Consider the following 13,095-nt stretch of genomic DNA (forward strand, 5'->3'; position numbering starts at 1 on the left):
CACGAAGAAGATAGCCTTCATGGCTGGGGACACTGAGAGGGCCAAGATTGTACAGAAGGAGCTCAAAAAAGAAGTCGGAGCCGCCAAGCACATCTATAAGGACAAGCTGGAGGGCCAACTACAGGCAAACAACGCTAGAGAGGGTGTGGGGAGGGGTCAGGAAAATAACAGGCTTCCGACAACAGAGCACGGCCCTGGAGGGGCCCCTTGAACGTGCAAATGTGTTGAACCGGTTTTTCAACCGATTTGACCTGACAAACCCCCCCCCCCACCCACCCATCCCCACCAGTGTCCCACCCCCCAACCCCCACCACCACCAGCAACGACAGGCGCACCACCCCACCCCCGCCCACCGCCACCAGCGATGACAGGCGCACCACCCCACCCCCACTGATCATCACTAATGACCTGGGCCCTCATTCATCAACGTGTTCTACGCACAGATTTGTGCTTACCCTGTGCGTACGATCATTTCTAAGCAAAGAGTGGGATTCATCAATTTCAACTTGAACTTGACTCCGTGCTTACGTCTACGCACAGGTCAGAGCACACTTAGCTGACGCCCAGTGGTAGAATATCGTTACTACGCATAAGCACTCCTCAGTTCTGCATTAGTTTCAAGGCGGAAATAAGCTTCCGTGCATTAGTGTTCAACTTCTGTATGACCCGTAATTCATTATAGTTCATTGTAAAATAGCGACAGTAGTGTAATTATAACGGGCTCACACGCGAACAAGAGGTTGGCCTGCTTGTTTGGCACGGGGGGGCAGACGCAAAACACCAACCTCCAAACGCGATTAGATATTGTTTCAAATAAAAAGCAAATTATTTTGTGTGTCATGTTTCCAAATAAGATTGGTCACGAAATGCTTTCTACTTCAATTTGTTGGTTAGAATAGATGACCTCCGTTGAAACTTCACTGAGACTAACAGTCTATTTGTGAGCTCCCGCACAGATGTGATGATAATAATAATAACAATAATAATAATAGCTTCATTTTATATAGCGCCTTTCAAGAGACCCAAGGTCGCTTTACATAGATAGGGGGGGGGGGGGGGATAACAAAGTAACAAACATAGTGGACAGACACACAACATATATATATGATGATGGAATTCATTCAAGATCCTCTCCACCCTCGGGTCTTTGCCACCGGCACGGTCCATCGTGATATTGGAGATGGATCGAGCAATAGACTGTTACTGTAGCTGTCAAAGCTCCATCACAAATGCAGTTATGTGAATAGAAAGGGATTCCACTCAGTCAATGTTGCGATGCGCATTTGCCTGATACATGTTATTGCTGGATGCCGGGAGGAAGGCGATGCTGAATGTTTTCAATTCATTAAATAAAACTGATACTTTTTGCAAGGGTTTACTGACTGTCATACAAATAATCAACCAACTACATACTGTAACTTTTCAGTGCACGTTCTTATTTACATTGTGACAACAGCCTTGTGAGTTCCCGCAGTGACCCGCACACAGACATGATGGAATTCAAGTTCATGTTTGTATTGATCACATATAGGCAGGCTACACATGGCGTATCTGCTACATCATACATGGCAGTAAGATTCATTGTTCTTGTATATGCTCTCGTATTATTGTTTATATAGGCTACCCAATACTGACATCAAAATAGATTGTAGTATGCCTCTAGAAATCATATGCAGCAGGTAGAGAATTGACGGGAGATCCATCGCGATTTGGAATAAAATTGAGGAGAACTTTAATCCCTGGGTATTAATCAAACAACACGGGAAAAGGCAGTCATATTCCAGCGCGGTATTTATTAGTGTTTGCGCTGCCCAGGCAGCAATGGTTAATAGATATCATATCCGACATCACCGTAAGTGTACACGTCTGTCAGCCTGTCTCATGACACGCTTCCCTCGGCTTAGTCCATTTTTCCACATTTCATGGGTGTATTCCATTACCGTATATGGTTAATCGGGGCGTTTCTGGTATGCAAATACTTAAAACAGTGCACGAGCTCAAACATAGGATCAAAGTCATATTCATCATGACAGGTGTGCGTAGAACCTGCTTACGCACGTGTGATGAATCCCGACTTCCCTGTGCGTACACTCATTCTAAATTCTGTGCTTACGTGTGGAAATAGAACATGTTCTACGCACACGTTGATGAATGAGGGCCCAGGTCCGAAGGCAGCTCTCCAAAATCAGCGTGAACAAAGCCAGAGGACCTGACAACACCAACCCCAGGGTGCTCAAGATGTGCGCTGGACAACTGGCGGCACCTTTCCAGCTCATTTTCAACCTCTCCCTGAGACTGGCGAGGGTGCCCCAGCTATGGAAACCCTCCTGCATTGTCCCGGTGCCCAAAAAGGGGTGCCCAAGTGCCCTCAATGACTACAGGCCAGTCGCTCTGACATCACACGTCATGAAGACCTTTGAGCGGCTGGTCCTGCAGCACCTCAAGCCCCTGGTGAGTAACTCCCTGGACCCCCTGCAGTTTGCTTACCAGGTAAACATTGGTGTGGAGGACGCCATCACCTACATGCTCCACAGGGCCTATACACACCTGGAGAGGCCACGCAGCTCAGTGAGGATCATGTTCTTCGACTTCTCCAGCGCATTCAACACCATCCAGCCACTGCGGCTAGAAGAGAAGCTCACTGGGATGGAGCTGGACCGGGGAATGGTGGCCTGGATCACTGACTACCTCACCAGCAGACCTCAGTATGTGAGACTTCAGGGCAGCCAATCGGAGGTGCTGGTGAGCAACACCGGCGCTCCCCAGGGTACCGTGCTGTCACCATTTTTGTTTACCCTCTACACCTCCGACTTCCGCTACAACACAAGGACGTGCCACCTGCAGAAGTTCTCCGATGACTTCTCCATCGTCAGCTACATTGTGGATGACGATGAGGCTGAATACAGGGCTCTGGTGGAGAGCTTCGTAGGATGGTCGGACAGTAACCAGCTCCAACTCAACGTCAGCAAGACAAAGGAGCTGGTGGTGGACTATCGGAGAGGTAGGAAGGGTCCCCCTTCTCCCATAATCCTTGGAGGGGAGGAGGTAGAGATGGTGGAGTCCTACAAGTTTCTTGGAGTTCACATGAACAAAAATCTGGACTGGTCGGACAACACTGAGGCCCTCTACAGGAAGGGACAGAGTAGGCTGTTCTTCCTGAGGAGGCTCAGGTCGTTCGACGTGTGCAGCCGACTGCTGCTATCGTTCTACCAGTCGGTTGTAGCCAGCGTCCTCTTTTTTGCTGTGGTGTGCTGGGGGGGCTACATCAACTCGAGGGTCTCCAGCAAGCTGAACAAGCTGGTGAAGAAGGCTAGCTCAGTAGTGGGTGGTGAGCTGGATAATCTAGAGGTGGTGGCTGACAGGAGGATGAGGAAAAAGCTAGAAGCCATCCTGGAGAACCCCTCTCACCCCCTCTACGAGGAGCTGGCCAGAATGAAGAGCACGTTCAGCCTAAGACTCATCCCCCCCTGACACACCACAAACCGCCTGGGCCGGTCCTTTATACCGGCAGCCATCAGGCTCTACAATAAAGGGCTCGGGCGGCCGGTTCTGCTGCCAGAGTTATCACTGTCTCAACTCGGGACATGATAACTAGAGACTCACATCAACGACTATCTTGGTTTTATCTTGATTCTTTGTATTAGAGACTCATAACACTGGTCTATCTTGTGTTTGTACTTTTTATATTACTATTTTATATTTATATTACTTTATTTATTACTTTTTATAGTACTTTATTATTATTATTATTATTATTATATTTTATTTTACTATATTGTACTGTACTGTGAATCTATGCATCCCCCACCCTGTACCCCCCCCCCCCCCCCCCCCCCTCCCCCCATGCTGTTCTGACACCTGCATTTCCCCTAGGGGATCAATAAAGGATTATCTTATCTTATCTTATCTTGATTGTGTGTATTTATGTATGTTATGTCTCTATCTATATCTGTATGTATTTCTTTTGTTTTTATCTTTTAAAGCACTTTGTACTGCGTTGTTTTTGAAAAAGTTCTATACAAATAAACGTTACTTTTTTACCTGCTGCATTTGGCTTTACTTGATTTGCGAGACATTTCCCAGCCACATTATTCACCTTCCCTCACATTTACCGTATAAGCGTGGCCAGATATACATATACCCGTAGGCCCGCCCACCACACACACACACACAGACACGCACACACACATTCATGCATGTGCACACAAACATACACACCTGCAGCCATACGACTACATTGTACATGATCCATCTTCATGTTTTTGTAATTCACATGATTCTCAATTTATGTTAATCTCTTTGGCAGCCATGGGCTTTTAAACAATTAGGAAGTCATTACCCGTACTACCGGCAGGCATCGCTACCAGAGATCTGGGTTTGCATGTCAGTATTGCGGCATAATCACTCAGACTCTGACTGACAATAAGAGAAACCTCAAACCACAGAGAGGACAATACACAAACAGAGCTAGAGTTTAATTAGTAAATGCAGCCGGAAATACAAGTAACACGGAAATACAGAGTATCAATAGCCACCGGAATAGCTTCAAACGTCCCTCGGCGTACTGTTGTCTAAATGGCTTAGTGTTTATCGGGATTAACCTCTCCCTCCGAGGGGGTTGATGAGACCAAAACCATGCCAGGAAAACGCACCTCGAACCCTAATGGAGCTGCTGAGATGAGAGATGGCTTTAATTTTATTTTCCACATTTTGAATTGAAGGTGAATTGAAGAAACCCAAGGAAAGCCATTCAAAAATTATTCCACAAACAAACAGAAACAGAACATATTGGTTTTGAGATGAAAAATTAAGCTGTTTTCTTCATTTCTGAAAAGTTGACAGTTTGGAATAGGCACAACAAACACTGGTATTTGTTCATTCTTAAGGCCCTTATTGGTAAGCTACCCCCTTATACTACTAGTCCTTAAGCTCCCACCAGTTTGCTCGGAACAGGGTAAATCTCCATTTTGCTATGATGCCCCTAGCTCATGGAATTAACTCCAACAGTCGTTAAAGCTTCTCAGGCCTTCTGTAGATGACATGTGTCAATAAATGTACATGTCTGTTGAATTTATGCTGTGCCATTGTTACTGTAAAAATGTAATGATTGTGATGTGTTGTTATTATTAATGAGACGTTGAGCTGTATGTGTGTGTCATGAATTTCCCCAAGGGGATTGATAAAGGAATATCTTATCTTATCTTATTCTCCCCTCTGTTGCAGAGTTTAAAACCTTGATCTCCAAACTTTGTCATTCAAGTTCTACGTGTTTTAATTGATTTGTTATCCTTGCTTTTAATAATAAAAAAAAATTATGGCATTTTCGGCTTTATTGTGGATAGGACAGTTTGCAAATTGGGAGAGAGAGAGATGGGCAGCACATGTCCTGGGCCAGATTCTAACCCAGGACGCCGCGGTTACGCTGAGCGTATATACGTGGTATACGCCCCATTATACTTGCTTTTTTGCATTGTCTTTTTGGCTCAGTTGCCTTTCCAGTTTAAATAAAGGTTTGAAATTAAATCGGGGGGGGGGGGGGGTGTGAAGTATTATTATCTCACTACAACGATGATCTATTTATAACGTATCATTATGGCAGACAGAGGCAAATACATTATGCCCGCTGTGCAGGACAGACACTGTGAAATAGCTGCTTAGCAATTTCACCTGTTTACACAAGAAAAGGCATAAATATCTAGGTGGGGTTGTGCCATTCTAAAGCTTATTTAACTCCCATTCCAGATAGTCATAATAGCTCCTACCTTACCGCTAGCGAGAAAGTCACAATAGTTTATTACATTTTTAATACAAGTATTTACTCAAAAATTACCTTGGGCCGCAGTTCTCAAGTTGTGTGCCGTGGAGTGATGTGTAACCTTGAGATTTTTGCTGAACTGTAGGGAATTAATGTCTAATATATAACCAGAGGTGTGGACTCGAGTCACAAATTTGATGACTTTAGACTTGACCAAATCAAAAAAGACTTGCAACTCGACTTTGACTTTAACACCAATGACTTGTGACTTCACTTGGACTTGGGCCTTTTGACTTGAGAAGACTTGATACCTTCCCCCATGCCCAACGATTACAAATTATGTTATTAAATGTGCCGTGAATTAATAAATTTCCAGGGAATAGACACTTCATTTGCACAGTCCTGGCTCCACATTTTGGGGGCGTGTTTTGTTTACACTAGTCTAGACTGTCATGGCGGCGCCCAGTAATCGAGTTTTTACACATGGATATCCTTACTATTTCTCTTTTGTTGAACACAAAGAAAAGAATGTTTTAGTTAAATGTGAATGAATGAATGAATGAATGAAAACTTTATTTAACAGATTGCAGAATGGGTACAATACAGTACGGCTCAATACATACAATTGTTAAGGGGATGCAGACCTGAGAAAGACGTTTGTCTTGTTTCCATCAGGGTCCCCCATTTTCAATTCATATAGACATATATGACATACATGACATACAGATAGTCAGTACTGCTACATCTATACATTTATGACATACCAGATTTGCAAATACAGAACTGTTTGTGATACAGAAGGAGTCAAGAAAAGGGAGTATATACATTTGACGTAGAAACTGTACATTGGAGGAGGTTGGGTGGGGGGGGTTGGGTACATTGGGATATTGACAACCATACTGGGTAATTTACATTGGAGGTGGTTGGGGGGGGGGGGCCGGGGGGCACACTGTATAAACAAGTAACACTGTACATTGAGGGGGGGGGGGGAGGAGACACTGTACAAACAAACACAATTGTACATTGAACTATTGACAAAACCATACTAGGTAAATGACTGTACATTGGAGGGGGTTGGGTTAGGATATTTACAGGGGCCAGTGTTGAATTGCAGTCTCCCGTAGGTGTCCCTTGAGAGAGGTTTTGAAAGTGGGTAGTGATCCACATTCCTTTACAGCTTTGGGTAGGGCGTTCCACATTGATGTGGCATAATTGCGAAACGTGTTTAGTCCCTTATTTGAGCCGAATCTGGGTTTAACATGATTTGTGGAGCTCCCTCTGGTGTTGTGATCGTGGTATTCACTGACCTTTGGGAAGTATTTTGACATGTACATGGGTACCTTGGTCGTGTAGTGTATCTTGTAGACCAGGCCCATTGCAAGTTGTTGTACTCTGTCGTCTACTCTAAGCCATCCTAGGTTGTCAAAGTGGGCAGGGGTGAGGTGGGTTCTAGGAGTAAGGTCAAGCAGTAGTCTGACCAGTTTGTTTTGAGATGTTTGTAATTTTGTTTTTAGCGCCTTTGAGGTGCTTTGGTACCATGAGGTGCAAGCATAGTCGTAGTACCCCTGAATGAGTGCTCCTGCCAGAGTCTTCAGGGTGTTCTTGTTTACCAGAGAGGAGATCCGGTACAAGAATCGAGTTCGTTGGTTGACTTTTTTTATTACATTGGATGCCATTTTGTCACAGGAGAGATTAGCCTCTAGGATGGAACCCAGGTAGGTAATTTCATCTTTCCTTGTGACAATATTGTCACCCACTGTAACTGAGAAGCCGTCGGTCTTGCTGAGTTTGTTATTTGAACCTGAATGTAAATTTGAATGTAAATTGTGTCTTGGCTTATCCTATCTACTGCCCACAGCCCCGACAGCATCCAATCAATTTGCGCAAGAGAAGAAGTAACGTTACAATTCAGAATGACAGATCCAGTGGAAAATTATATCAAAGATTGCTTTGTTTGCTTATAAAAACAATGTGGTGGTCAACAAAAAACGAATTGCAGAAAATTACAGATGGAGACGCAACAACTTCCAACTTCGTTAGACATTTGAAGCTGCACAAATAACGGTAAGTAACTTGGCTTGCTAGCTACAGTAGTTAAATCAATGAGCCATCAACGCCAAAGTCAGTGTGGTAACGTTATTATTACATCCAAGATTGATACGCGACTGGCTAGGCAGTTGGTAGTCAGTCTTGTCTGAAATTTGTATTAACAGATTGCAGAATGGGTACAATACAGTACGGCTCAATACAAACAATTGTTATGGGGATGCAGACCAGAAAGATACTTTCGTCTTGTTTACATCAGGGTCCTCCATTTTCAATTAATCACGACAAATGACATACAGCTATACAGTACTGTTTTATCAAGACTTTTATGACATACAAGACATACAAGTATACAGTACTGTATAAGAGACACAGATCATAAGAAACATAAATATATACATTTGAAGGGGAAGAAACTACATGGGGGGGGGGTTGGCCATTTATTACAGGGGCCAGTTTTTAATTGCAGCCACCCCGTAGGTGCTCTTTGAGAGCGGTCTTGAAGGAGGGTAGGGATTCACATTATTTTACGGCTGTGGGTAGGGCGTTCTACATTGTTGTGGCATAATTGCGAAAAGTGTTTAGTCCCTTGTTTGAGCCAAATCTGGGTTGATTTGTGGAACTCCCTCTGGTGTTGTGGTCCTGGAATTCACTGACCTTTGGGAAGTATTTCGAGTCGACATGTACATGGGTATCTTGGTGGTCAGGTGTAGTGTATCTTGTAGACCAGGCCCATTACAAGTTGCTGTACTCTGTCGTCTACTCTAAGCCATACTGGTTGTCAAAATGGGCAGGGGTAAGGTGGGTTTTAGGAATAAGGTCAAGTAGTAGTCTGACCAGTTTGTTTTGTGATGTTTGTAGTCTTGTTTTTAGGGCCTTTGAGGTGCTTTGGTACCATGAGGTGCAAGCATAGTCGTAGTACCCTTGAATGAGTGCTCCTGTTAGAGTCTTCAAGGTATTCTTGTTTACCAGTGAGGAGATCCGGTACAAGAATATTGTTCGTTTGTTGACTTTTTTGATTACATTGGTTGCCATTTTGTCACAGGAAAGATTTGCCTCTAGGATGGAACACAGGTAGGTAATTTCATCTTTCCTTGTGACAATATTGTCACCCACTGTAACCGAGAAGCCGTTGGCCTTGCTGAGTTTGTTATTTGATCCAAGAGAGAGAGAGAGAGAGAGAGAGAGAGAGAGAGAACTCACACACTAATTAGGCCCTACCTAATTGTAATACCTAATAAACTACCCAATATACGAAATGCAGAGATGCCTTGTCATTTCAGTACAGATTTTGTATACCCCAAAATTGATAAAGGGTTAAGGTAGACTAGTTAGTTGAACCGAGGTCTGCTATTATGGATCATGTGCCATAGACTAATTAGACTGTATATACAGGGCAGGCAGACGTTAAATAAATGATTGGTCCAAGTGGGAAGACAATATCTTGGTTATTGTTATCCTACCTTTAAAATCGATATGGTGATCCTTATTCTTTTCTTTCTCAATATACTCCTGAACTGGTTTTCTCAAGCAGCTCTTGCCCAAATGTATCTAGTTGTAAGACTAACCCAGATTCTGAATATTATTACATTTATAGACATTAGATTATGTTTTGCCAACATGTTGATAATAAATGTTTTTGGTGAAGCGCATATTATGACTTGTTTAGGACTCGAAACTCAAAGGTTAGGCCTTGGGACTCGACTTGGGACTTGTCAGTCTTGACTTTGGCCTTGACTCGGGACTTGCCTGTCTTGACTTGGGACTTGAGTACCAAGACTTGAGACTGACTTGAGACTTGCAAAACAATGACTTGGTCCCACCTCTGTATGTAACCTAAAATAATCATTTACAAGGCTTACTTTATTATTTGGCAATTCTAGACCCATTCGCCCATTGCTGATGGAAAAAGAAACAAAAGGGGATTGGAATCACATGTTTCCATTTTGGTGCCTTAGTGTGGTCTAGATGGAATGCATATTTAAGGTGTACAATCTCAATGCAATTATAATTTTGACATTCGAATGATAATGTCACAGTGGCCACAGGCCATAATTATAGAAAGCTAGAGTGGTAGAATTCAAAGATATACAATAATTCTAAGAAATCTGCATTGGGATTTCAAAGCCAGGTGTAATGAGAAGCACTAGGAGGGAATACAATAAAGATTCACGTAAAAATAACAAACAACAACAACAAACAACCCACATCAGTGCTGTATTCACCAGCACTCATCACATTCATGATGTGTCATGCCTACCATGGATAAGTCAGCCAGATAGCTCTACAGAACGAGTGAATGAATGAATCACGCTAGAAATACATAACGCCTACATGGTGTGTGTGTGTGTGTGTGTGTGTGTGTGTGTGTGTGTGTGTGTGTGTGTGTGTGTGTGTGTGTGTGTGTGTGTGTGTGTGTGTGTGTGTGTGTGTGTGTGTGTGTGTGTGTGTGTGTGTGTGTGTGTGTGTGTGTGTGTGTGTGTGTGTGTGTGTGTGTGTGTGTGTGTGTGGATTCAGTAGAAAGCTCTCTGGCTGCGTTATTCGCCTAGCTAACCGGCACATCCACTTCCATTCATTGTGCTAAGCTAGGCTAATAAGAATGGATAAGTCAGCCAGATAAGCCTTCTACAGAACGAGTCAATGAATCACTGTACATATTGATACTACAACTATGTACATACATCTGATTAGCACTAGACCCAGTACTCAATTTATATATTTGATTTTTTTGTATCCACTTTTTCTCCTTATTTTCAATTTTTCTCCCATCCCAATTTTCGCTGTTTTCCAATTCTCCCCTCCCCTGTCTTGAACGTTGCTCGCATATGCCCCCCACTGGTCGGTTGTAGGGAGGATAGAAGCCTTGTCAGCCTGTCACAACTTTTCACCTGCCAGCGCGGACTTTCATTGGCGAGGTGTAACGTGTGGGAAGCTCACACTACCCCCGCCATTTCCTGTCTCTGCTGTGCAGGCGTCCCCCAACCGACCTGTAGGAGTCGGTGTCCACAACGTCCAGATTACCACCCATCGACTTCCACCCGCTGACTCTGCCAATTGAGCCAGTATGACGGCCGGCCCAAGCCGAAGGCAACGCCGACAGCCGGATTCGAACCTGGTGTCTCTTGCGTTGGTGACGAGCACAATGTCCACTGCGCCACCCAGCCGCACTAATTTATATATTTGATTATAGTTAATTAGATAAAAGAAAGGTTGAGATCCAAGGCAGCTCTACAATTTTTTTAAAAAGCCTTTATTTATTGGCTTACAATATTTAGAAAAATCTTTTAAAAAAACCGACATGTTTCGTCCTACATGGCCTTCTTCAGGGTGTTAGTTAGATGTTGGAAAAGCTTGAAAAGGCACCTTGAAAAGTGCTTGAATTTTGCTTTGGAAAAGGTGTAAGATGAGGATTGTGTGTATGTGTAACTAGGAGGGATATGAGGACTGTGTGATTATAGTTAGTGCTCTCACATGTACTGTAACTATGATTATAGTTAGTGCTCTCACCAGTATCTCACTATGATCTACTGTATAATGTCATGTAGGGTAGGGTATCTGCTGTATAATGTCATGTAGACTTTTCACAGTCATTACTGTGACAGCACTTAATTATGTTAATGCTATTCAGGTGAGGGTAGTTGTCCACGCCCAGCCCAAACTAGCTCAAGTGTGAAAATCTTTGCGAGGCCTTTTTCTCCCCTTTAGGCTATGGTTAGACTAGTGTATTCCTGGCGTTTTTTTATACGTTTTTGACGACGTATGATGTCCTATCTACACAGAAACGCGTTTTTTGGCGTTTTTTTGTGGAATACGGCTGAAACGCAAAATTGTGTTTGCGTTTGGAGATACGCAAAAAAACGAGTCGACAAACAGCGTGTAGTCAGCACGCTAGCCGTTGTTGCGAAAACGCCCATGCGCAGTAGATACCATCTGCGTGCCCTTCCGGTGACAGCAGAGTGTGTGTGTGTGTGTGTTTGGGACAGAGCTCCGTGTCCCAAATAGCTTCAGCTACCATGTGTTGTCAAGTTATTGTTATAAGGACCCCAGTCCAAGCTACAACAGTCTGCATTCCCTTAACAATTGTTTGTATTGAGCCGTATTGTATTGTACCCATATGCAATATGTTAAATAAAGTTTACATCCATTCATTCTGCTAGCATTACCGATGGCATGAGCAGCTGGCTAACGTGAGCTATCAGGATTCAGACCCTGTTAGCTCAGAGTTCCTCTTTCAACTTAAGAAGCATTAAACAAAATGGCCCAGTCATCTATTCACCTTTGTTTAATACACACAGCGTTGTCTCTAATGTTATCTAACTACTGATAGCTCGCGATATCATCAGTTTTGTTGCTGGCTAAGTAGCGTGAGCTAACGTTAGCTTCATGCAGCTAACAATGCTACCGAGCGTTTTTTAGACTAAAACTATCCGCTCTTGGTGGTCACTTGTGTTGATGTTAGTTTTGTTTCATCAACAAATGACAAGCAGAACACACAGTGAATGTATCCGTTTTGTTTATTGCACTTTTATTAGGCTTTGCTGAAAAATTATTGCTGCATTGAGTAAACAAGATGGTGGCGCGGCATAGGCTGCCTTGTTGACATTTTCTTTGGTGGAGCTTCCACCAGGAAGTGTATTGGCACATTCGTTCTGATTGGTTGAAATTGCCTTCATGTTTGCCACCTACTGCCACCTACTGCTTTGGCAGTGTACTACATCAGTGTGCTTGGCTGACAAAAACGAAAAAAAAACGAAAGTGTGACTCGAGGCGCATGACGTCGCGGCGATACGCGGCGATGCGTATAAGAAAACAATACGAAGATGATACGAAAGGTGTAACCTCAGCCTTAGTGTATCTAGAAAACAGACTGCTTTACAATATTTAAATGAATATATGATATTCAAAACATTCTCAGATTTCAAAGTATGACACATCATTTGAAAGCTTACATTCTGTACTTTCACAATCTGGAAAAATCTTGAAAATGAAAATGGAGACTGCATTTTCACCAGACTGGTTCACATATGGCGCAACGCCTCAGCTCATGGGCCCCAGTTGTTTAATTAATGACAATCACCTGCCGCGTTATTTACAGTACAACCACCTGTTGTTCGCCTACCAAAATTGCTGCCATTGAATACTACCAATAGTTATATTAACCTCTTAAGCCCAGAGCCCTATTTTCTGAAAATCCGCCTAAAATACATACCTAATATATATATATTTTTTTCTTCTTTCCTTTTGTGTCCCCTTTGCCCTGTTGGTATTCTCACCAGGCTGTCATTGTGAATACA

Source organism: Notolepis coatsorum (assembly GCF_963971535.1).
Source record: "Notolepis coatsorum genome assembly, chromosome: 1".
Lineage (NCBI taxonomy): Eukaryota > Metazoa > Chordata > Actinopteri > Aulopiformes > Paralepididae > Notolepis > Notolepis coatsorum.